General features: G+C 40.7%; 1 long non-coding RNA gene across 1 annotated transcript; it reads left to right on the top strand.

The window, feature by feature from the left end:
• The first annotated feature begins 1,206 nt into the window (after positions 1 to 1,206).
• LOC140528976 (uncharacterized) lies at positions 1,207 to 14,987 on the top strand. The gene is made up of 2 exons (XR_011975378.1): positions 1,207 to 1,968; positions 14,659 to 14,987. It is a non-coding gene; the product is annotated as an uncharacterized lncRNA (long non-coding RNA).
• The last annotated feature ends 10,647 nt before the right edge of the window (positions 14,988 to 25,634 follow it).

Here is a 25,634-nt window from a genome sequence, read left to right as displayed (position 1 = left end):
ACTCCATTTATTCTCACTAGCTCAGAGTATATATAGGCATTCTACTTCCATACATGCAAGAAGTTTGTAAACACTGTGTGCTGAGCTTACGTGCTTGGCTGTTGTTGTTCTTGCTCAAGATAATTGTAAAGGTTGGTTATTGCATAAGGGTGGTCCATCATGCAAGTCATGCAAGGACATGTCATCTCAAGAGATTTCTCCTGAGGACACCATGACCCTGATAACCCGAGAGTTCCAGACCCCTTACAAGACCTGTGATTTCCAACAGCAGGAACTGTTATCTTCTATTTCTTTTTGTTATCCCTTCAATTCTGAGTATACTGGAACCCACGCAAGAGATGTCTGAGTCATGATATGAATTGACTTTCATTTCTTACCCGCTGCTTGGCCTGCTGGGTCCTCTCTCTAAGTCCTCCACAAAAAACCACTACTCTTTGGAGATGATGGGACAGGGCCTCCTCTATCATCCCCTCCCTCTCTAATCTTCAGTCTCTCCCTATCTCTTGGCTGCTTCCCTGCTGCCTACAAACGTGCCTTAGAAATCCCTTCTGTGATTCTACCATTCCTACAAACTACCAACCCGGGTTTCTCCTCCTCTTCATGGCTTCACCTCCTCGAAAAAGTTGTTCACACGTTACTTTCTTTCTTATCACTTGATTCCACACCCTCAGCAATCTGGTTTACAGCCCCATTTATTTCAGCCGACACTGTTCTCTCCGAAGTTACTGCTCTTAATCGCCAAATCTAAGGAAGGCGGAGTCGTCTCTCTGCCTTCCGGACTACAATACCCAAGATGACACTGGCCGAGCTTCCGGCGTTGACCAGGATGAATCAAGGCTTGTTCCGGCGTTGACGGACGTGTGATTGAACCAATAGGCTGAGCGTATTTCACCCAAGGGGCCACACGCAGGGGCTGGACCCCTTTTATCTGGCTGACACATTACTCACGGTCGTTTGGAAGAAAAGGACCCTGGACCCTGAGAAGAGAATTGGCTTAGGGCCACAGGTCCTACGCACGTCCCTGCCTTTGACTTTCGCTCCAACTCCCCGCACCAGACAAACATGGGCTTCTCTAAAATTACCGCCAGTCACGTAGCAGAACTCCACCTTAGGAAGCATGCGCAGATGCGGGTGGTTTGTTTTTTTTTTTTGGAGGGGAGGTACGACCTCGCTTCCCTTTAGTGAGCATGCGCAGATTTTTCTTCGTGGGGAGGGCAAGGAGGAGTTTGTATCCAACTCGGTAGGGGTTCTCACCGCACCAGCGTCTCCGAAGCTCGCTCTCAGCGCTGTCACAAAACTGCCGGAAGCTTAAAGGGAACCCATTCAGAGAGAGGCCCCTAGGTAGTCCAGTGATCAGAGTCCTGGGCCTGAGTTCAGATCCCAGCTCAACTACGTCCTGTGCGACCCTGGGCAAGTCAACGTCAACCTCCACTTCCACGTTGTAAAAAGGGATAATAGTAAAAGTCCTTACCTCCCAGGGCTATGAGGATCAGAGGAGATGGTCATTGTCAAGTGCCCAGTGCCCAGCACGTAGTGACTGTTAGCTGTATTGTTATTTTATGGACGAGGAAGCTGAGGCCCACGGACGGTGCTCTTCTACTGAACCAAATGTAATTGGAATTGTTTCACCAAAAATTTAATCACAGCACTTTGGGTTTTACGAAGTTCTCCCCTCGTAGCTACCCCGCGAAGGAGGCAGGGCAAGTCGGTCAAAAAGCATTTATTCATCTCTTACTGTTTTCCAGGCATTGTGCTAAATGACCCATCAAGGAGTTTCAAGGAGTTTACAGTCTAATGAGAGAGACCAGGAGCCAACCACTATGTACAAACTGTCAATGGGAAATACTTAGGAGGGGGAATTAAAATGCATTGGAGAAGACTTTCTGTAGAAGGTGGAATTTTAGTTGGAACTTAAAGGAAGCCAGGAGGCAAGGGACGGAGATGCATGCGGAGCCAAATGTGTTCCAGGTATGGGAGAGAGCCATAGAAAATGCCCCCAGCCAAGAGTGTCTTGCCAGGAGGCCAGCATCCCTGCGGAGTTCATGGGAAGAGGATAGAGGATGGAGGTGGGGAAGGGTTTAAGGTGTAAGAATACTGGACGTGTGAGGGAGGGGGAGCCTTAGAGAGCTTTGGGTGCTAGAGGATTTTGTATTTGATCCTGGAAGTAATGGAGAACCACTGGAATGTTTGTGTAAGGGGGAGTGACATCTGACCTGTGCTTTAAGAAAGTCACTTTGTTGGCTGAGTTGAAGCTAGACTAAAATGGGGAGGGGCTTGTAGCAGGCAGACCAGCCAATAGGCTATTTCAATGGTCCAGTAATAAAGAGGTAAAGGTCTGTGCCAGAGTGGTTACAGTATCAGAGAGGAGACATTGGAGAGATGTTACAAAGGTGAAATCAATATGCCTTGGCAACATGTTGCACGGTGGGGAGGGGAGACGCACTGGGTGGAGAGATAGTGAGGATGATACCCTGGTTGTATAAACCTGGTTAACTGGGAGGGTGATGTTGCCTTCTTTGGAAGCAGGGAAATTTGGAAGGGGATGGTGTAAAGGGGAAGAAATTTTGGGGGAAAGATAATGAGTTCAGTTTTGGACATGTTTAGTTTAAGATGTCTACTGGACATCCAGTTCAAGATATCTGAAAGGCAGTTGGAGATGCAAAACTGGAGGTCAGCAGAGAATTTAGAGAAGGGTAGGTGAATTTGAGAATCATCATCAGCATAGGAATGATAATTAAATCCACAGGAGCTGATGAAGATCACCAAGTGGAGAAATATAGAGGGAGAAGAGAGGAAGACCCGGGACAGAACCCTCTGTGTCATTGTCTCCAATTTTTAAGGTTCAGAGAGATTATGTAACATGTCCATGATCGCACAGCTAGTATGTGTCTGAGGTGGGATTCAAATTCTTCTTTGAGCCTATTTTCCTCATAACTTAAAAAATAACTTAAAACTTAAAAAAAGATTATCCTTAGCTTTCCCTAATAGTGACTCATTCTGAACTTTAGCACCCCGGACGCTATTCTGACAGCACTCTGCCATGCTTTTGTATTCATCCCCTGTTAATAACCCTTGCTTCTACTTTCTATTTATTTTTCTTTTTGGAAAAATATTTCATTGATGTTTTCATAGCACAGTCACTTATCAACAACTCTACCCCACCCTTGCTCCTGTCATAGAACCCCTGCTTTCCACATTAAAAGGGGAGAGACAGTCCATCTGTGGTGAGGGCAGTGCCCCTGCCTGTAACATAGGGCTCAAAGGCAGCAGAACAGGCATCTCCAGCCGCTTTTCCTCCCAGGCTTCTCCAAGGGAGACTTTCATTCTTACCAGGAGGGAAAGCAAGGGAATTGGGGGCCTGAGGCCATTTTGCTCTCCTCAGACAAAGAGAAAATACTGGGCTAGAATTATTCCTATTTGCTCTCTTAAATGTAATTAGTCTGGGGGATATGATTAGGCTGAATCTAATGTCTAATTGCTGTGTCTCACTAATACTGGGGGTGGGGGGACACCAAGCTCTATATACTTGACTTCTTTTCCACCAAATACTAGTTCCAAAATGAACACGCACTGAATAAGCAAAGAAAACCCATTTATCCAAATCAGTCACAAAACAAAAATCTACGAAATTATACATAAGAGAATATATACCCTATTATACAGAGTGAAGAATTACTCCCACAGGGAGCAAGATAATTCAGTTCAATCAAGAGAGACTGTTGATCTCACCTAAGGGGAAACTCTCCAAAGTCTGTAGTGTATCAAGCCCGGTACAGGGACATGATAGAGACTGTTGGCTCCTCTCACCTGCACCAGTGAGGAGAGTTCCATGCCAACTGGCTTTGGGACAGAAGTTACAAAAGAAAGAAAATAGTTAAACACAGAAACTGTGTCTGATATGGAGCATTCTATAACCTTGATTCCTCAACTCTCTTCTGATAGGAGGGAACCAGGATTAGTCATTACATTTAATATTAATTCTGGTGGTTTTAAAATTCCCTGATAATTAGTTTCTTCATTTGCAAAATGGAGATGATAATATCTATAGCACCTACTTCTCAGGGTTGTTGTGACTCTATAATGAGATGACGTACCTAAAGGGTTTTATAAATTTCTTAGTGCTGTATAAATGTCTATTATTATTTATTATTATCATTATGTTTGTTTCTTTTGCTGTTTCCATTGATATGATCATAGATATTATGTTGGGGCAGCTAGGTGGCACAGTGGATAAAGTGCCAGGCCTGCAGTCAGGAAGATTCAATCTTCCAGAGTTCAAATCCAACCTCAGACACTAGCTGTGTGATCCTGGGCAACTCACTTAACCTCTGTGTGTCTTAGGTTCCTCCGTCTATAAAATGAAGACAATAATCCCTACCCTGCAGGTTTGTTGTGGGGGTTCTAATGAGGTATAGTGCTTATCAATCATATATTAGGCCCTATACAAATGTTTAGTCGCTTTCCTTCTCATATGAGTCTAACAGAACAAGACAGAGAGGAGCCTGGATCTAAGCACTGGTGCCAATTTGTGATAGTGATGGGGTGGGAAGATTCCTGGGGAATTGAAGTTCAGTTGATATTCACACTCCCTGAGGGTAGGAAAAGGATTTTGAGACTGTTATTGCTGGTCTTATTTTAATAGTAAGAGCCTCAGCTTCCCCTCAGGCTTCTTCATTTAGCTGATCAGGAAAGCCACTATGTTTCTTACACCTAGACTAGCATCCATTAATTTTCTTTCCTTTTGATAACCTTGTCTCTACACTCTTCAGATTTTGAGTGCATCTTTTTTGTTGTTGCTGTTAGCAATTTACAAACATAGCAGGGGAGTAAGAATGCATAGAATTATACCAATGGGAGCATCCCAAGGAGTATGCACTGGAGCTTCCCTCGAAAACTGCAGAGATTCCAAGAGTACTTTGGGGTGATAAAGCACCTCTCTTATTGACCACTAAGGAGGAAGAGATAATGACTCCGTGGCTCTATTAATGAGAGTGATCCATCCTCTCTTCCTGGCTGTGGATTATGTATCTTTCTAGTGAGAGGTGAGAGTAGAGACCATTTAGATGCTACTCTCAAATGACTGGTAAAGCAGCCATTTGGTTAGACTAGCTGAGACTGGGCCTTGGGGTTCCTAGCTGCCTTTTGTCTTACAAATGCAGAGTGGAGGTTTAGTGAATGGCACACAGCAACACAGAATGGTTAGTGTATACTCATGGTCAAGCACAGTATAGGAGGGAATGGACAGATGAATACCAGTTCAATCAGGGAAGTCGTAAGTGGGCATCCTCACACCCAGGCATACCACAGAGCAGCATGGTGGGTGGTGGTAACCCAGATGAACAGTGGGATATATTTTCCCATCAATGACCCAAGGTACAAGGGACTCTGGTTTACCTAGGATTTTCAGACAAAGGACCTGCTCTGTTAGCTCTTAGGTCACTAATGGTGTAACAAGGTGAAGGAACATAAACCAGTAGCAAAAAGAGAGTCTCTAAAAATTAACCAGAAAGGTCTAGTCAGGATAAAGAAAGTAGAATTATACCTGTGCTGCATCAGCAAGATAACTGAAGTCCTAGTGGCCAATTTTAACTATAAATGCACTTAGTTTAAGTCTTAAGCATACCAGAGCTTGTTGTATTTGTCCTTCATTCTCAAAGAAGACCGTGATATGGGGGAGATGATGACATGATGTGCAGTTGACTTGGATTTGAGTGAGGGAGGGCTGTGCAAGGTCAGCAGCCTCACTTTCTCCTTCAGAGCCGTCTGGGTCCAGTGGCCAGATATTCATCAGAACAACTGGAGACGGCCCAGGATGCAATGGGAGACCCTAGCCATTTTAGGATAAGGTCTTCAGGTTCTCACTTTGAGTGAGAAAGGACCCATTCAGTGAATAGACCTCTTCAATGGGAAGCAGATCTATGAAAGTAGGGCCTCAGACCCCTCTATAGTTATTTACTTTTCCACTTTATGTTTCTCCTCCTGGTTAAAGGTGACCAAAGAGGAAACCTGAAATGCATGCATCAAATCTTAAAGGCAACTTTGTGTGTTTAAGAGGTTGGAAATTCTGAGTCCTTTGGACAGAGGTGGGGTGGCTGCATTAGAAAATATACCACTGACAGTAGGAGCTCAGTCCTCTAGACAGCTTGCCAAAAGACATGAACCTGGGGGGAATTATCTGAATGGGGCAGAACCAAGGTGAAATGTAAAATACCCATTCACTAGTTCTGAAAACTTCATCAAGTCTTGATATTTTAAGTATCAACTTCCAAGAGAATGAAAAGGAATTGTGTTACTGATTTTGAATGTTAAGTTTTCTATCAATGAATACTTGTGAAAATCTTTTGTTTTTATCATTTCTTTTGTGTAGAGGATATAAATTACTTTTTCATATCTTTTCTCCCCTTTGGGGAAAGGAGGAAATAAACCTTTATGAAGTACCAATCATGTGCCAGCCACTATGCAAAGTGTTTAGTACTATTAACTCATTTAATCCTCACAACAACCCTGAGAGGTAGGTGCTATTGTTATCCCCATTTTACTGTTGAGGAAACTGAGACAGACAGAGGTAATATGACTTGCCCAGAGTCATAAAACTAGTTAAGTATCTGAGGTCAAATATGAACTCAGGTCTTTCTGACTTCAGGTTCAGTGCTCTATCCACTGCATCACATAGATTTCTCTTGGGGGATTTGTTTATGATCCCAATTCTCTCACTAGAAGGCCCCAGAAAAATTTCTAGAACATTCCAATGTGAATAAATTGATTTTGGGTTGGTCACCTGGCCAAACTCTGTTGAGCTCATTCTTTTGCTTTTAATAAATCCTTGACCAACAAGGGGACCCTGCCCCTATAATGAGCAGGGACCATTTTATTTTTTTTGTCCTTGTAACCTCAGTGACTGGAATAGAACCTGGCACACTCTATGTGCTTACTAAAATACTTGTCAGATTGAATTGAATTGAATCAGGAGGTCTCCTGACAACAAGTAAGATTTTTGCTTCTTAAATTCACATTCCTATTAATCCCTCAGTACCTAACTCCCCCCTTCAATTCCACATCTCAGAAGATACAAATAATGAAACACAAATGGGTAAGTAAGGCAATTCAGAAAGAAAACCCCTTCCTTTACAGAGGATCTTCTAGGTTCCCTTACATTCAGAAATGCCAATGGAGTCAAATGACCCATATTTGACTCTTGGCTCTTCCACTCTATGACCTTGAAATCCCTTAGCCTCTTTAGACCTCTGTTTCTCATCTATAAAATGACAGAGTTGGACTAGAAAACCCCTAAGGCCCCTTCTAACTGTAAATCTATGATCCTATAATCCTGTGGGCCCCAGGGAAGAGAAGCCAGGGGTTGGTTTGCAGCTTCTAAGAACCATTTGGGAGTAGAGTTCTAAATAATTTTTTATTGTAAATTTGGCAACAATCTGTAGAAATACAAACAAGGAAAGTAAAAAAAGAATTAAACCCATTATAACCATATAAGGAAACCTATTTACATTTTTAAAAGAACATATATTTCTACAAAGCAATAACAGTAACAAGTTATTAACTCTGGGTCCCATTCTGATCGATCATCTGTGTACACATAAAGTTTTGTCGTTGTTGCTGTTTATATGGCATCTTGTCCTTCTAGCTGTTTTCTTCGCTTTACATTATTCCCTTTGTTGTTCTATATTTCTTTATATTCCTACTATTTGTCATTTTAATGGGGAAATAATATTCCATTATATTGATATACCACAGTTTGTTCAGCCATTCCCCAACCATTGACCAGAGAATTTGCTTCCAGTTTTTTTTGTTTTTACAAATAAAGCACTCTGGATATTTTTATGTAGCTAGGTATTTTTTTTTCTTGATAATTACATCCTTAGGGTATAGTCCTAATAGTGGTTTCATTGGGTCAAATGGAATAAAGAATTTTCTAACCCTTATTCTGTACAGCCAGATTGCTCTCCAAAGAGATTGCACCAATTTACAATCCCAACAAGAACCATATTACCAAGTCTGTTTCCCCATAGCCTTACCAACATTGAATTGAACACTTTAACCTACATTACCCATGTGCCAACCAATCCCAGTCCTTTGTGAATTAGGTTGTATTACAGGAACAAAGAGTATGCTACAGTAAATGCATCTCACTTGGCTTGAACCCCCATTCAGCAAAAATAAAAACAAAACCCTCTAAAATCATACTCAAGACTAGATATACAGTTTCTACTATGCAAATAGACCCTAGGCTAATAACAACAACAGAGAATCAGTAATAACATATAATAGGAATAGAAATGGAAACAAAACAATAGAAGCATTCTCAACATCATTTCTTTTATGAGTTACATATATTACATAGAATATTAATAAGATGGAGAACAAACACAAGAGATTGAGCAAAATGGTGAAAGTTCTCAAAACCACATCATATGAGAATCAACTGAAGAGCAGTGATGTAGTTGGGACCAGTCTCCCAACTCACAAGCTCATGAGCAATTCAGGTCTCCAGTGTGTGTCTGTTTCTAAGGGCATCCCTCAGAGGCAGTGAGGTTTTTTAAGTACTGTTGGCTTGAGTTCTCATTCTGTTGTGTTCACTGCCCCAAACTCAATCACCAGTGATTGACATACCCATATTATCTAACCTATGAATAGCATTAGTTTCACAAAGGGATATTTACTGGGGGGGGGGGGGGAGAAATATATATATATATAAAAATATATATATGTGTGTGTATATATGTATACATAGCATGAACCATAGCCTAAAACATCCTACCAAATTGAAGAACACTCTCCCCTCTATCACTCTGGTACCTAGGGAGGGTGAGCTCAAACTTAAAGTGGCCACTATGAATATTCACCACATTCACTTCTGGGTATGGCATAGTCATGAGCCAAGTCAGTCCTTTCCTGCAGTCTACTGCTGAGCTAAGTCCTTCAAGATACTCTTTAGGGCTAGACTCCTTACTGGGTCTGGAATGAACTCTAGTTCCTGGACCTTTTGTAGATTTTCTGAGCTTTTGAAATTCACCAGGTCGTCACCTAATCCTTCCTTCAAAATTCATTCACCTAAGAGCAAAATTATCAATGTTAAAGAAACAAAAATGTCGTGTTCATGGGCCACATGGTAGGCAAAGTAGAAAGATTAGGGACCAAGGCCTCTTTCCCCACCAAGAGGCTTACAGAATGTTTTCCCTCAGTCACCACTGGGAAAGGGAGCTCAATTTGTCTTCTTGGTACCTTTTGTATGCACCCTCAGAAGCCAGTCAGAAGGCCTTTTTTCACAGCTTGGTAAAAAGACAAGGAAGTCACCAGTACCTGCACATTCTCCAAACCTGAGCACACGGCTTCTCCATTATTCCTCACCATGTACTTCTAGAAGCAGGTTCACCAAACCCCATACACATAAGTTAGTAGCAGGCAGAACCTATTGCCTACGTTTCTAGTGCTGGACCCTCTTTGGACAGTCATCTATTATAGAAGGGATGAGGAGAAGAGAAAACTTAAGATAAGGAGGACATAACAGATGCCTTCAATACTTTGAAGTCTTGTCACAGACCTATTACAGCAAAGGAATCCGATTTGCTCTACATGGCCCCAGAACACAGAAACAGAAACATGGTTAGAAAAAGAAAGAAGAGTTAGTCGTACTGCCATCCCCCATACTGGAGGGGCTTTATGCATAGGCTTAATGACTATTTATTCTGGGTGTTTTAGAACCGAACACAGGCAGCCCTACAATACTCTGGAGTGTAACCAGAACCAAATTAATATATAATTGGGAAATATTTATCACAATAAATAAAAATACATTAAAATATAGATAATATTACATCTTAAAACTAAATCAATATGTAGCCCACATAGATCTTTATGTGGTCCCCATTTCTATTTGAGTTTGACCTCACTGTTTTAGAGGACATTTCTGTACAAACAAGGATTGATTTAAAAAATTATCTATGAGGTTCTTCCTAACCAAGATGCTGTGATTCTGCTGGTGGAAAAGCATTCTTTATTTGTACCTCAAATCTGCTTTCCCTGTGTTCCCAGGGAACATTTTATTTATTTTATTTTATTTTATTTCTTTATGTTTTAGATGTTGACCACAGTTTAATTTAATATAAGGTAATGTTTTCCTTTATTGTAATGAGAAGGAATGGAAGAGAAAAATCTGTTTGTTATGTGCAACCTTGCAACACTGGCAAAACTGTTTTTTCTTAGATACATGCCTCTTCCTTGGTTTCACATAAATGTTGTTTCTCAAGAGCTTAGATCCCATTCTTTAATAATTTACTCATTGTTTCTCCCCATTTGCCCCATGCATGCAGTCACACAGGTGTCATCTCAACTAGGCAGCTGAATTGTATGTAATCCAAACTCTTTTCCTGTTTAATGCCATTTTCTAAGACTGTGGGCTCCAGAGTGAACACCAAATGTGTCCTTGAAGGCCCCTCTCCTCTCCCTGCTCCTGACCTCATTAAAGCCTGCTTGTTTCCCATCGGTGATGTTTCTCCCTAATGTCTGTAACTGTATAAATATGCCATCATATTCACTGACGCTTTGGGATCAATTTTTCTGAAAGAGAATGAAGCCCCTAGCTGAGCAGCTGTGAAAAATAAACTTGAACAATCTGCTTCCTGACCAAAAATGTGGTCTTCTTTGTGCCATAAAAGCACCCAAAAGACAACTGTCTCTTCTTCGCCAAAGGGCCCCTTTACCAACTGCTTTCACTACCCCTACTACATATTGTTTTGTCTCCTTAATCTCCAAAGATCAGACTTTCTCCTCCAGATGGATAACCCTCCATCTCTTACCTCTGACAGCCCTTGGATAGATACATTGAGCACTCAGTGAATAATATTGATGAATACACACATTTACAGAATAAACAAGTTCTTTGAACAGCTCTGCAGAGCTATTTGCTGGGTACAGCACAAAGTTGGATTAACTGAAATTCAGTTCAACAAACATTTACTAAATACTGAGTGCAGTGCCCTGTGCTAAGCACTAGAGAAATGAATGTCAACGCAGCTTATGATCTTGGCTTTGCCTCTAGGTTGTGTGACCTTGGGCCAGTCCCTTCCCTGGAAAGCAGTGTGATACGATGTTGATAACAGCACTTACTTCACAGAGTTCTTGAGAATATCAAATAAAATCATGAGGTCATAGATTATGGTAAGATCACTGACTAGAGTCAGAAAATCGGGGTTCAGAGCCCACCTCTGATGCTTATTACCCATGTGACCTTGGGCAGTCACTTATCCTTTTTGATCCATTGTTGTTTTTTTTATTATATTTTTATTTGTTTTGTTAAATATTTCCCAATTAAATTTGAAAAAAATTTGATGTTCACTTTTTCAAATTTTGAACCAATTCCCTCTCTTTTATCCTTTCCCCCCACCCACGGAGAAGGTAAGCAATAACGAAAAAAGCAAGAAAAATAAAGAAGTATGCTTCAATCTGCACTCATAACTCATCAATTCTCTTTCTGGAGGTAGATAGTATTTTTCATCATGCATCCTTTGGGATTGTCTTAAATCATTGTCTTGATCAGAGTAGCCAAGTCTTTTACAGTTGGTCATCATTACAATACTGCTATTATTATGTACAGTGTTCTGGTTATGCTCACTTCACTCTAACTCAGTTCATTTAAATCTTTCCAAGTTTTTCTGAAACCATCCTGCTCTTTCTTATAGGACAATAGTATTCTACCTCAATCATATACCAAAACTTGTTTAGACATTCCCCAAATAATGGGCAATACCTTTATTTCCAATTCTTTGCCACCACAAAATGATCTGCTACAAATACTTTTGTATGTATAGTTGTGGTTTTGCTGAGTCAAAGGGTATGCACAGCTTTATAGCCCTTTGGGTATAGTTCCAAGTTGTTCTTTAGCATGGTTGGACCAGTTCGTAATTCCACTCACAGTGCATTAGTGTATCTTTTTTTCTATATCCTCCGACATTTGTCATTTTCCTTTCCTGTCATGTTAGCCAATCTGATAGTATGAGGCAGTACCTCAGAGTTGTTTTCATTTCTATTTCTCTAATCAGCAGTGATTTAGAGCATTTTTATGTGACTATTGATATTGATATTGATTTCTTCTTCTGAATGCTGCCTATTCATATCCTTTGACTATTTCTCAGTTGAGGAATGGCTCTTATTTTCATAAATTTGGTTCGGTTCCAGCTCTTCTTCTGTGGCCCTACCTAAAGCACTTTGCGATCCCTAATGTGTTTTGCCAATGTCAGTTATAATTAGTAAAATGAGAGGACTGGCCTAGATGAACAGGAAGTTTCCTTCAAGCTCTAACATTCTGTGGGTTTGTGATTATAATTCAGAAGGAATTATAATTTGGAAGCTAATTCTGGCTTTCATAGGTAGGTAGAATGGATGATGCAGGGGCATAGACTGAGTTCTGGGAGTCTCTAAAGTGCCTAATGTCATTAACTGGGAAAGATCTGAGCTGCTTGGCAAGGAAAGGGAAAGGAATTGAACTTCTCCTTCTTTGTTTCCAAACATCCTATTTAAATTAAAGCTAGGAGCTGCTAAATCAGCACTAGGGAGAGTTGTCTTTCCACTTACTTGGAGTTCTAGGTGAATCAGTAGAGTTTCCCTTGGATGTCCTGGAGGGGATGCAGATAGAGAGAATTATCTGGAGCTCCCACCCCACACAGTGCTTTATGACTCTAGGAAGGGGTGAAAGAATCCCCCTTTCAACATTGCTAACAAATGCCCCAAGGAACAACTTGAATCTGTTTAGTATCTTCCTGCCAAGGATCAGCAAACTCGATCTGGAGGATAAGGGAAACTATATACAGTCCAGATCTTCACAGCAGGCTTCTATGAGTTTATCTCATTGGACAGTTAGGTGGCACAATGTATAGAACCTTGGACCTGGAGTTAGGAAGACCAAACTTCAAAGTTCAAATCAGACCTGAGCCATTTTCCAGCTCTGTGACCCTGGGTAAATCCCTTGACCTCTGTGTGCCTCAGTTTCCTCGTCTGTAAAATGAGAATCATAAGAGCACCTGTCTCCCAGGGTTGTCATGAGGATCAAATAAGATATTTGTAAAGTGCTTTGCAAACCTTACAGGATTTTAGAATGCTAACTTGTATTATTGTTGTCTTCAAGGACGATACCCACCTTGACTGCAATAAATAGTATACCCAGAAGCCTTAAGGTGAGATGCTATCAAGAAGCAAGAAAGGAATAAAAGAGTCTCGTGGAATTTCAATCTAGTTTTATGTATTGTGTATATATTTATTTATGTACTATACATTTTATCTCTCCCAATAGGATGTAAGCTGCTTGAGGACAGGAACCGTTTCATTTTTGTTTTTTAAATCCTTCATGTCAAACATGGTGTTTGTTGGTCAATAAGTCAACAAGCATACACTGAACCTCAAACGCTAAATGTGCGAAATGCCTGTTATATGCCAAGCATGTGGCAGGTGTTTAATAAATTCTTGTTGATTGATTGATAGCTGAGGAGAGTAGACTGGTAATCTCAGACAATGTAATATGACATAAATAAATAAAAATGACTCTGGAATGAAGGGACTTATGTTTGAATCCTAGCTCTGTTCACTTCAGTACCTATGTGACTTTGAATAAGCGCCAATCCTTTCTCTTCCTTGCATCTCAGCTTCCTCATGAAGGTTTGGACTAGATAGTAGTTCCCAATATTTTTGTTCTCTGAACACCTTTCAATGAAAAGAGTTATGAACCTCCTGGTAGTTAATGCACTAATTATATTCTGCAATTATTTACTGCTTAAGGTGCCATTAAAGAACTTTTATCATGAATTCTTTGGATCATTGTCTCAAACCCCCAAGGGGTTCTTGAACCACTAAATAGGAATCACCGGATTAGGTAACCTCCCAGATCTTTTCATCTGCAAAATTCTGTGACCCTGAATATCTGAAGAACTTGTTTCATAGTGTAAATGTTATAAGAAGGTGGATTTTGATCAATAGAAAATAGTCTTTAAAAAACATATAATTAGAGCTGCCCAACAACTGCCTCATGTTAATGAGTTCTCTGCCACAAAAAGTGATCAAGTAAAACTTTGTGTCTGTCTTTCAGGGATACTGAAGAAGGGGTAGTAATGATAACCAATTTGTTGTCCCATCATTTCAGTCATGTCCAATTCTTCATGACCCCATTTGGAGTTTTCTTGAAAGAGATATTGAAGTGGTTTGCCATTTCCTTCTGCAGTTCATTTTACAGATGAAGAAACTGAGGCAAATAATAGCATTAAATGACTTGCCTAGAATCACGCAGCATCTAAAGTCAGATTTGAACTCATGAAGATGAGTCTTCCTGATTCCAAGCTCAATGTTCTATCCACTCTTCAGTTTAACCCTGTGAAGACTGTAGTGCAAGTATTATTAATTCTATTTTGCAGATGAGGAAAGTGAGACTGTGAGATTAAAGGATTTGCCTGGGGTTGTGCAGGAAACATCAGAACTGGGAATTGAGTGAGGCTCCTGATTCAAAATTAACATTCTTTCCACTCTTCCACACTGCCTCACTAGGTGAGCAGTGGGATTACAAATCCTCTGAAGTCCCTTTGAACTCTTAGATTTAGGATTGGGGAATTCCTAAAAGAGAAAAACTTTTTTAAATGAGCGATCTTGTTGTCTCTTACTTAGGAAGACTATCTAGAGCCATGGTTGACCTGAACTCCATGCTACCTGAGAAAAGGAACTTCATCTTACTGCGAAAAGACACAGGTCAAGAATCAAGGATCAAATGACACCTACACTTGGATACCCTCTTCTCTGAGGCTTCAAATCCTGTGCTCTACCTTCGGCAATTCTGACTCTAAAAATGACTAATTAGGTGAGCGCAAGCAAATCATTTAGCCACTCTGAGTTTTCTTACCTATAAACGGAAGATAATAATATCTGTAGTCCTTAATTCATGGGGTTGTTGTGAGGATCAAATGAAACAAGGTATATTAAAGCTTTTCAAATCTTAAGGCACAGTTGTTATTGTAATTATTCTGTGACTTGCCAGAAAATATAAATAGTTAATATAAGTGCCTCCTAATTTTAAGCCACCCTAGATCCTGACTTCCTTCTCATCCTTTGCCTGATGGGACAGTCTAGTTCTAGATGTCAAAGAAATAGAAACAGCCCCACATTTCTCTAACTGTAGCATTTATTAATAACCCATAAAAAAATGCCAGACAAGAAGCCCATATTAAGTGCTTACTGTGTGTAGGGCCTCTGGATCAGAATCACCCTAGCTTATGTCTCCTTTGAAGGCAAAATTCATGACCTCCAGAACGAAGTAAGATTTCCTACCTGACCATTCAAATTAACAAGTTGAGAAGGTTTGGAGTCAAAGATCTGGAGGTCCAAAAGGGGAGGAGGTCTGGGTCAGGAGAGGCAGAGGCTCTGCTCAAGAGATCAGTTGCCTTTTCCAGAACTGACCCCATTGAGGTGAATGGGAGAAACTTTAGAGGACCTTTTTCTCACCACCACCAGTCCTGATTATCCTTATTCCTTATCTGGGCTAAACTCTTCTTACTTCTCTCTGGATTTCTCAATAGTGGTCAACCCTCTGTGTTCTAGAGTAACAGAGGAAAATAGGAGCATAGAGAATCTAAAATATCAGACTTTTTAAAAAAATAATCATTTATATCTGGCTTTGGAATCCATTTTTATTCTCAGAATTAAATAATTATAACGAGGACTGGAATACATGCAGAGGACACATGGAGAAGGCTGGGGAACCTACTTCTGGGAGAGTTACTATGCAGTACCTTGGAGAGACTTTGAAGACCTATAAAAGTACTCCCATTTCCTGCTATGGAGCCAATCAAGAGGCTACTGTTTACCTCAGGAGTAGCTGGTTGGTTATATATCCTAGTTATAGAATACATGATTCAAAGTTTCTCCAAAACAGTTGGTTAACCAGAGCCTCAGTCATTCTTTTCAGTTCTCTCCCTTGGTGAACCTCTTCTCTTGGTTTGATTTCCTTTGCTGACAGTGTCCATTGAGAAATAATATTGTAAAAGCGAAAGCCATGAACACTTTCCCTCCAAGGTCAACAGGCAGGCTCATGAAAAGGGGCCTTACTCCTTTGCCCTATTCTTAGATGAAAGATCTGAAAGTTATATAACCTTGTGATTTTTGAAGGGTCAGGAGAGTGAGCCTCCTGGAGTCCAAGAGTCTCAGAGTCTGGGAGTCCAAGAGTCAGAAACTGTGCTGGGTTTTGCATCTATCTCTGCACTGATGCCTTGAAAAGTGAGAAACTCAGGGACCAGCCCAGAAGTAGCTTAGATGAAGTCTCATCCAACAGTGTTGCTACATTTGATCTTTTAAAATTGGTAGAAACAAGACTATGCAGAAATTCTGTTAAGAGTTAAGGCCACTCTCCCCAGAGACAGTCCTTGCTTCTTTATCCTGCCCCATAGCACAACTTGTCCCACTTGGTCATTTCTTGCTGAGAATTGGCAGTATCTTTTTCTGGTTGATTTCAAGGCACCAATCTAGATAGAGTGTCCTCTCTCCAAATTCAACAGTTCAGTTCATTTGGCAACACTCAAAATGGACAGATTCATTTTTAACATCATATTCAACATTGATTTTTCCCCTCTGGTATTTCACTTTGAAGTGTTCTTTATGTAAATGAAATATAAATTAAAATTAAAAGTAGCATTTTGATTTAGAAATCTTTTTTATAGAGTATGGCTCTGAGGGAACATTTGGACATTTGCAGTGGCCTCCTGGGGAGTCTGTACTTTTCCATGTGAACAAACCCCACTTTCAAGTCTACTTCTATTTCCTTTTTCATTGACAAAGGGTCATAGGAGCATAGATTTTGAATTCTGAGGGACTGTAGAGGTCATCTAGACCAACTCTTACATTTTACAGATGAGGAAAATAAGGCTCAGAGATATCAAATGACTTCCTCAAGGTGACACTTTTAGTAGGTAGCAAATCCAAAATTTTAACCCAGTCCTGCAACTCCAAATCCAGCCTTCTCTTAATTCCATTGTGTCCATTGGTGCCATACTGCTCCTCTCCTCAGTAGCCATATCACAGCTCTCTTTAGTAGCCATGCCCTCTGGAAGTCTTAAGCTCGAAGCCTGGTATCCCAAAATCCCTTTCATGGGTCAGTAATATGAGAATGTGTCCTGCCTATTCTAAGGAAAGAGTCCATTCATGAACTTAGGTTGAGAATTCTGCTATAAGATCGAAGCACACTGTTTTTCACTTTCTGTGTGTGTGTGTGTGTTTCTTTTAGTCTTTTTCTTTCACAACATGACAAATATGGAAATGTGCTTTATATGATTGCACATATAAAACTATATCAAATTGCTTTACCATCTTAGGGAAGGGGGAGGTGAGGGAGGAAGGAAGAAAATTCAAATAAAAAAATGAATGTTAAAAATTATGTTTATGTGTAATTGGTAAAAAATAAAATTAAAAATATCATTTTAAATCCCCAGAACGTGTATCCGTCCCTCAAACATATATGGCCTCTGCTTTTAACTAAAACTAAAAGGAGGGAATTCTGACTTGTCATAGGATCCTGATAATAGGAACACAGATTTAGAGCCAGAAAGATCCTTAGATATTGTCTAATCTATTCCCTTATTTCATTGATAAGGAAACTGGAGTTAAAAGAGGTTAAGAGATTTGTCCAAAATGATGTGAGTGGCAGAGTCAAGATTTGAATCCATGGATTCTGATACCAAATTCACTGTTCTTTATACAATTCCACTCATTCCCTGGGTGTGGAAAAGGTCCTTGACCCAGTGTAGCCCCTCTTGAGTAACATGTGTTTTGCATTAATAAATGTTTACTGAATGAATTTTGAATACTCACCCTCAAATCCCTCACCCTCATCTTCAGTCTTCCAACCAGTTTGCCATTTTCTATTTGTAGTTGACCAGCTTTGGCAAGAGAGCTGTGACTGAAAGACCACAGGTGATAGATAGATTGGATTATAATACCCACTGCACAAAGAGAGTTTCCCCTCTATACTTAAGACAGTTCAATCCTCTTGAAACTGGGCAGAGCTTTTGAATAGTTTGCCCCCAAAAAGACTGCTGACATTCCAGTCACCTGGTATGTAATTATTTTTCTCAACCTAGGCTTGGAGAAATAAATCCCAAGGCTGAGAGTGACCCATCAGAATAGGTACAGATGACCACTTTTGTATCTATGCAAAGAAGAAGTAGGAGCCTAAGCATTCCCCAATGCACCAGACTACCAAGAAATGGAATTTCATGCCAAGAACCAGGAGGGCAGGGGAATCAAGCTTTAGATTAAGGTTAGATTAGATTGCTTCTAAGGTCTTGTTCAACTATAAATTTCTGTGATTCGATGACCTCTCTTTGTCTAAGTCCCAGGAAGCAAAAAATGGACCAGTGCTAAGAGGAGATGACTAGAAACTGGAAGAGATGGGTTTTAGTCATCATTCTTCCACTAGCCAGGTTTCTAATCTTGGATATGGCCTCATCTGTACAATGGACAGTTGGGCCTAGATCATCCATCTTTAAAGTCCCTCCCAGCATTAATAATCTGTGAATCTAGGTCACTTTTTTATATAATGAGACAGCAGGATAGAGTGGAATACAGCACTGTTTTGGATAACAGCAGATTTGGGCTGTGATACTGTGTGAACCTTGCACAAGTCACTCACTTCCCTGGGCCTCAAGACAATAATAGCACTTGTACTACCCACCTCTTGGTGAGGGAAACATTTTCTACTCCTTAAAGTGGCTTGTAGAGGTAGAATATTATTATTTATTATTACTGTTGTTATCACCCAATAGAGACTGTGAATACCCTGTAAGAAATGATGACACCAATCTTGGGAAGTTTTTCTTATTAAAATGGAATCAGAGTGCTCTCTAGAGGATCCTTATCATGAGGCTACTGGGTGGAGACCATTCCACCCATTCTAGGGGTTTCATGCAAGCGTCTTCCCTTCCCTTAGCGTGGGTTCCCTTCCTCCTCACCCCAAAAATTGAGCCCTTTTTCTTCCATCCTGTGAATCTTCTCCTTTATCCTCCTTCCCCCACGCACAACAGTTTCATCACTTTGTGCTCTTTGTGTGTCTCCACATACATACATATATACATTTACGTATGTGTATCATAATTTTCTTGGAACTTAGTAGGAAGAGACAGGCTGTAGGTAGAGAGAGAACCATCAGGGGACAGCAGAGTGTAAAAAAATCCTCATAGCACCATCTAGCAAAGGAGTTTTCTAATCTCTATTTGTGCTATTGTCCCCTTTGACAGTCTGGTGAAGCCTATGGACCCCATCCCAGACTGTTTTTAAAGGCATAAGGCAAAATTATTATAATTACAAAAGAAACCAATTGTATTTGAATTACAATTGCCAATTTTTTCTAAAGTCATAGTTTAAAATGCCTGCTTTAAAATGAGAGATTAACACAGAGGGAGAGAATCTCAGAACTTCAAGAGACTGAGAAGATATATATGACCCACATATGATGAATAGTCCCTTCTATAGTCTATAGTCTTCAATGCCACGATGCTGGCCTCCTCACTGTTCCTGTTATTTACCAGTCCTTCTCTCTGCTAGCAAGCATTTGAATTGGAGCATAAACTTTAATGGGCTCCAAGAAACCTTCCTGGACTGAATCCACAAAATCTCTGTCTGTGACAGGCAGAGCCACCTGTATGTAGGCCACAAGGCAAACGGCATGGATAATGTTATTAGTCACCCCATCCTCAAGAACATCAACATCCAGGCAGCTGGAATCCAAAAAAACCCATTATGTACAGCTGGGTGCATCTTGCTCTCTTGCCACTTGAGGGCAGCATCTACTCAAAACTAGCATCCCGATTTCTGTCCTGGCTGTTATCAGGAATCTACAGTTTCAAGGTGGAAGAAGGTTCATTGCATCTACTTCTTCCCTGAAGTAGCAGAAAATACCCCCTGCTTGCCAGGTCAGTTATTTTCCCCGCTATTGTAAGGGCAACAAATTCTACTGAAAGGGAATTATAAATAGATGACAGTGAATTGATAATAGAAAAGTCAAGTCAATTACACAAGCACCTACTACGTGCCACGTACTGTGCTCACGTTTATATACTACTCTAAGTTTTGCGAAGAATTTCTTCCGTGACAACTTTGGAAATGCAGATATCACTAATTCCATTTTCTAGATGAATAAACTAAGGCATAATAATGTTAAGTGACTTCTCAAGGATCACATAGTTAAGTGTTAGAGCCAGGAGTTACTTGAGTCTTGATCCCAAGACCATCGCTCTCCACTAATCACTTTCCTTCTTCAGAATTATGAATTACTATTCCTGCTTGAATATCTCTTTGTGGTATGTGAATCCTCTCCTTCCCCCCTCCCCCCAAAAAACCTACATGTCATTACTATAATTACAAAGCCCTCCCACAATATGCAGGTATTTGGAAATTCCATTTGTCCCAGCACTACAAAATATGTGTGTTGGATTATACCACCTTAATAGGATGAACTTTTATATAGAAAAATGATCCCAAAGACACACTATGGTCCTTGAATCATAGCTTTGGATACCCACAGAGAATGCCAGTGTGAGACAGAAAGGAAACATAAGGTAACAGAGGTTGAATAAAACCTCCCCAGGATTAAGTCCTTGAGAGCTGCCTAGGCTTTTCTGACATACTTCAATCTTTAATCTGTATTTCTCCCACTCACCATCCACAAAGCTGCCAAAATAATTTTCCTAATGCACAGGACTGAGCATCACATCCCCCACTTAAAAATTTGCAGTAGTTTCCTATCACTTCTAGGATAAAATATATGGCAGGCTTGGGGGGAGGGGGAATTACTCTGTAGGAAGAAAGTTTTCAGAGGGTAGTTATATGAATTTCTGGGAAATGTAAGGGGGTAAGAGAGACAGAGAGGGAGAAGGAGTTGGAAGGGGATGGAAAGGAGAGGAAGAGAAAGAGAGAGTATGAAGGAGGGAGAGGGAGAGGGAGAGAGAGGGAGGGAGGAGAGGGAGAGAGGAGAGAGGGAGAGGGAGAGAGGAGAGAGGAGAGAGGGAGAGGGAGAAGAGGAGAAGGGAGGGGAAGGGGAGGGGGAGCAGAGAGGGAGGGGAGGGGAGGGAGAGGAAGAGGGGGAGGGAGAGGGGCAAGGGGAGGGGGAGGAGGAGAAAGATCCAGTTATTCCTTGAGTTGCCTTGGTTCTATTGTCTACTGCCTCCACCTGCAGCGACTCTAATGAGAGTTGTGGTTGAAATAAACTGAATGGAGCTTGCTGAGTACACTTTCATTCTTCCCCCTCCCTAAGTGAGACAAAAGCTGACTCTAAAATTCATCTCTGTTCTCTAAAGTTACCTTTATAATTTCTGTTTTAGTTTGAATTTGCTAGCTAGATAAAATTTTATCTTTTGATTTGTGGATGTCCTTAAGTTGCTAATGTGGAGGGAACAGTGAGTATTTTGTTGCACACAGAGATACAAAAAGTTTGAACCTCAGGCCAAAGTTTCAGTCTTTCTCCTGGCTAGGAGCTTGAGCCAAATGGAAAAGATTCTTATGGTTTTGATTTATTCATTTTTTTATACAGTTCCTGAAGCTAGAGCCAGTATTTTTCTACCCTCAGGCTAAAAGTAAGTTTATCACCTTAGCTGGCTAGTAGGAGATTAGGTGAGTAAGAGGCAGGAGCCTCAGGCAAGTTCACTCCCCTCATTGTTCTCTTCAAAAGCTGAAGAAAAAAAGTGAAGTGGAGACTAGGAAAGCCCCATCCCATGGGCCACCTAAGAGAGTGCCCACATTCCAAAGGTGGGGGCTCACTAAGAGGAAATAGCAGATTTGCCTGGGATGCTAACCACCTCTAGCCCCAGCTGCACATCTGGCTACACATAAATTTTTCAGCCTGGCAGCAGCCCCTTAAGGTGCTAAGTGATGGGGCTGACATGTGTATAAAGATAAGAAAATACAAAGTAGTTTCAGAAAGGAGAGAATGCCATCTGGTAGATTGTAAGCCCCTGGAAGACAAGGGTGATTTTTGCTTTTCATGTTTTTAACCACAATGCTTAGCATTGCTCTTCACACATTTCATTGTTATTGAGTCATTTCAGTAGTGTCTGACTCTTTGTGGCCCTATTTGTAAAGTTTTCTTGGCAAGGATAGTGGAGTGGTTCTCTGTTTCCCTCTTCATCTCATTTTATAGATGAGGAGCTGAGATAAATAGGGTGAAGTGACATGCCCAGGGTCACACAGCTAAGTGTACAAGGCCAAATTTTAACTCTGGAAGGTGAGTCTTCCTGATTCCAGGCCAAGGGCTCTATCCACTGGGCCACCTACCTTACACATGGTATGCACTTAATAAGTTTTGGTGGAATTAACCAATTCTCAGACTAGTCCAAAACAATTGAAGAGGGCAGCTGAGCATTTTCCTAGTGGCCTGGCAGAGTGAAGGATTTCCTTTTTTCCCATGGGAAAATTCCCCAGGTCCCTGCTCCTACTCTCACTGATATCACATGGGACATTCTCAAACACCAGAAGCCTTACTCTAGATCTGATCAGTAGCAATTTGTACAACCTTCTAAAAGTAAGCCCTGAAACCTGACTTTGGCTTTTTCTAAAGAAGTTTCTTTAAGGACTCTTTGGGATAACTTGTAAACTGTAGTCCCTTGTAAACTGTAGTCAACTTTCTTGTTTCCTATTCAAGGTCAATCAGCATCTCTGTTCTTCTTGAAGGAGATACTAAACCTTTCCTCCTTCCTCCCTTTTTTTCTCCATCCCTAACCATGCCCTCTCTAAGATAGTGAGATCTCTCACCTGGAAAAGATATCCCTGTTGCAGAAAGAGAAAACTCTCTCAAAGGATGTGAAAGACAGATCTTAGAAATATAGGCCCCTTGGAATGGTGTGGACAGTCCAAGCTCCTCTTTCATGCTCTGCCACAGAAGCATCTCTTGATTGAGAGATAGGGCCTCTAGATTTATCCAGTTGTTTCAGAATTAAGTGGGGGCAATATAACAATCGGTTAAGCAATCAAATGAGCACTTATTAGTCATCTGCTTTTTGCAGGACTCTACTAGGAGAGGAGGTGGGAATTCACAAACAAATACCACCAAGGAGGCAGTTAAATTTGGGAGAATCAGGAAAGGTTTCAGGTAGGGGAAGAAATTGAAGCTGAGCTTTGAAGGGACCTAGGGATTCTAAGAAATGGAAATAAGGAAGAAGTGTATTCCAGGAAAAGTTGAAAATCTCAAAAGCATAGAGATGAGAAATGAACTATCTCATATAAGGAACAGCAAGAAGGCCAGATTATCTGGATAGTAGAATATGTTAGAGGGAATTATATATGATAAGGCTAGAAAGGTAGGTTGGGAGTTAGGATGTGAATGTTTTTAAATATGAAACAAAGGAATTTTATTTGATCTTAGAGCTAATAGGGAAACACTGGAATTGACTGAGCAGGAGTGAGGTGTGGTTAGATCTGTGCTTTAGGCATATCACTTTGGCATCTGTGTGGAGATTGGTTTAGAGAGAAACTTAAGGCAGAAAGACCATTTAGCAGTACTGCAAGGTACCAAATGGTTCCAAGCACTGCTGTGGGAGCTAATAGCTACTTGGATTCCAGAGGCCACTGGAATGGGAATTAACAACTATTTTTTACACATAACTGGATTCAAGTTCTACCACTGATACATAATGTCTGTATGACTCTGAGTTAGGCCAGGGCAAAATTGTACATGAGCTTCCCCTGTGGTTACTCCCACAATGTAAGACATTCATAGTGTAAAGGTGGGGGTCAATTGAGTGAATGAATCAATCTTCCCATCCCACCTAAAGAATCTAACAAAAAGACTATAGCCCTGATGCCTTTATAAGGTGAGAACATCTCTGATGAATCAATCAGAGTTATTAAACTAATGTATACCCTGTGGGTCTTCTATAAAACAGCAATCCAATTCAGAACACACTGAGTGTGGCAGCTTAAAGGAGAAAACAGTTTCAGCCAGGGCGATGAGAGGGAATTGGTTGAGGTGAGTGGGGGTTGGGATGGGGAGGAGGCAGGAGAAGGAGTAGACTCCTCCATGTTCCTTTGACCAGAGAATGACTTTGTGAACTTCAGAGGATCAGAAGATTTGGACTTCTCATCAGTGACTTAGCAACTTCCCAGGCAATAATGTCTGGCTTGTGAGCTAAAGAAAAACTAAAAGACAGCTTCAGAATTCCACAAATAGGTCAACAGAAGGCTACATCACAACTAAAGGAAATTTTATAAAAGATGAAAGAGAGAAAAGAACTTCCAGAAATTGAATGACATCTTTGCACGTGTTCTCTAAGCTTGAATCTACCTGGGAGGATTTTCAACTATCTGTTCTCATTATACTACTTTAATAAATATCTTTTTCTACTAGCTGTAGTTCCTACTCTAGCTCATTAGAGTTTTAAAGGAGTAGCACCAGTCCTCTGGGGAAAAAACATAACCTCCATCCAGGAGGTAGGAGAGTAGCTCCAGGGTACATGCTGCAATAGAATGCTAGTTTGGAGGATACCTTGAAAATCGCCTTATCTAATTCCCTCATTTTATCATTTTGGAGGGGGAGAAACTGAGGCCAGAAAAAGAGAACTGAAGGCATAGTCACATAGGTAGTGTAATTAAGATTTGAACTGAGCATTCTGTGTTCTTCTAAAACCAAATTCATCATCCAAGTGTTCCCCACCAGTTCTTTCCACCATCTCTCTGCTATTTCCCATTTTCTCTGGGGCTTGGAAACTACTAAAGTTCTCAACTTCCCTTCTCACTCTAATGCTTGAATTTCAGGTATTATGGTAGGCCAAGGGCAATATCTTTAGTGGAGACAGGAAGTTAGATTATTCTCATAACTCCTCAAATTTTACCTATCTTCTATATTAGAACACAAGTAACTTGAAAGCAAGGATTTTTTTTAATATTGCCTTTGTCTCCCCAGCACCTGATAGAGGTGCTTAATAAATGTTTGTTACTTGATTAACTGATTGATTAATGCCCTATGGGTAATTTTATACCCTACCTCTCCATAATGACTTCTACATAGGAAATATCTTCCTGTTCTTCCAGCCCACTGGACTATCACGCACCAAAAACATTTCCTGGGAATCTCACCTCCTACAGAAAACTTTCCTAAGGTGACCCAGGAGGAATCACAGAATTTGAGAGCTGGAAGATACTTACTAAGCAATTTATTTCAACTTATGCCCAATAAATCATTCCTTACTCAACAGAAACTGGCTGTCCAAAATCTGCTCCAAGACTTCTCAGGAGCACATTCTCTTGCTGGACAGCTTTAATTGTTAGGATGTTTTTTTTCCTAACACATTTCAATTTGCCTCCTTGAGACTTCCACACACAGTTCCCATATGTTCCCTCTTCCACATGACAACCCTTCAAATACTTGAAAATAGCTATCATGTTCTCCATAATTCTTCTCTTCTCCAGGTTAAACATCCCCTTTTCCTTTTACTGATCCTCATATATCATGGATTCAAAGTCCTTCACCATCCTGGTAAAGAGATGATTGGGTTTTACCCAGTCTTTTTGCTGTTTAAACATAGGCTTCTCTTTCCCCCACTTCTCTACCCTTCAACTGTCCTTTAGAGGCAGATGGGTGGAGAATTCATTGAGTCTAGATTCAGGAAGAC

This window comes from Notamacropus eugenii, chromosome 2 (assembly GCF_028372415.1).
Source record: "Notamacropus eugenii isolate mMacEug1 chromosome 2, mMacEug1.pri_v2, whole genome shotgun sequence".
In the NCBI taxonomy this organism is placed as follows: domain Eukaryota; kingdom Metazoa; phylum Chordata; class Mammalia; order Diprotodontia; family Macropodidae; genus Notamacropus; species Notamacropus eugenii.
Note: the sequence above shows the minus strand (reverse complement) of the source record. Positions and strands in the feature narration are given on the sequence as shown.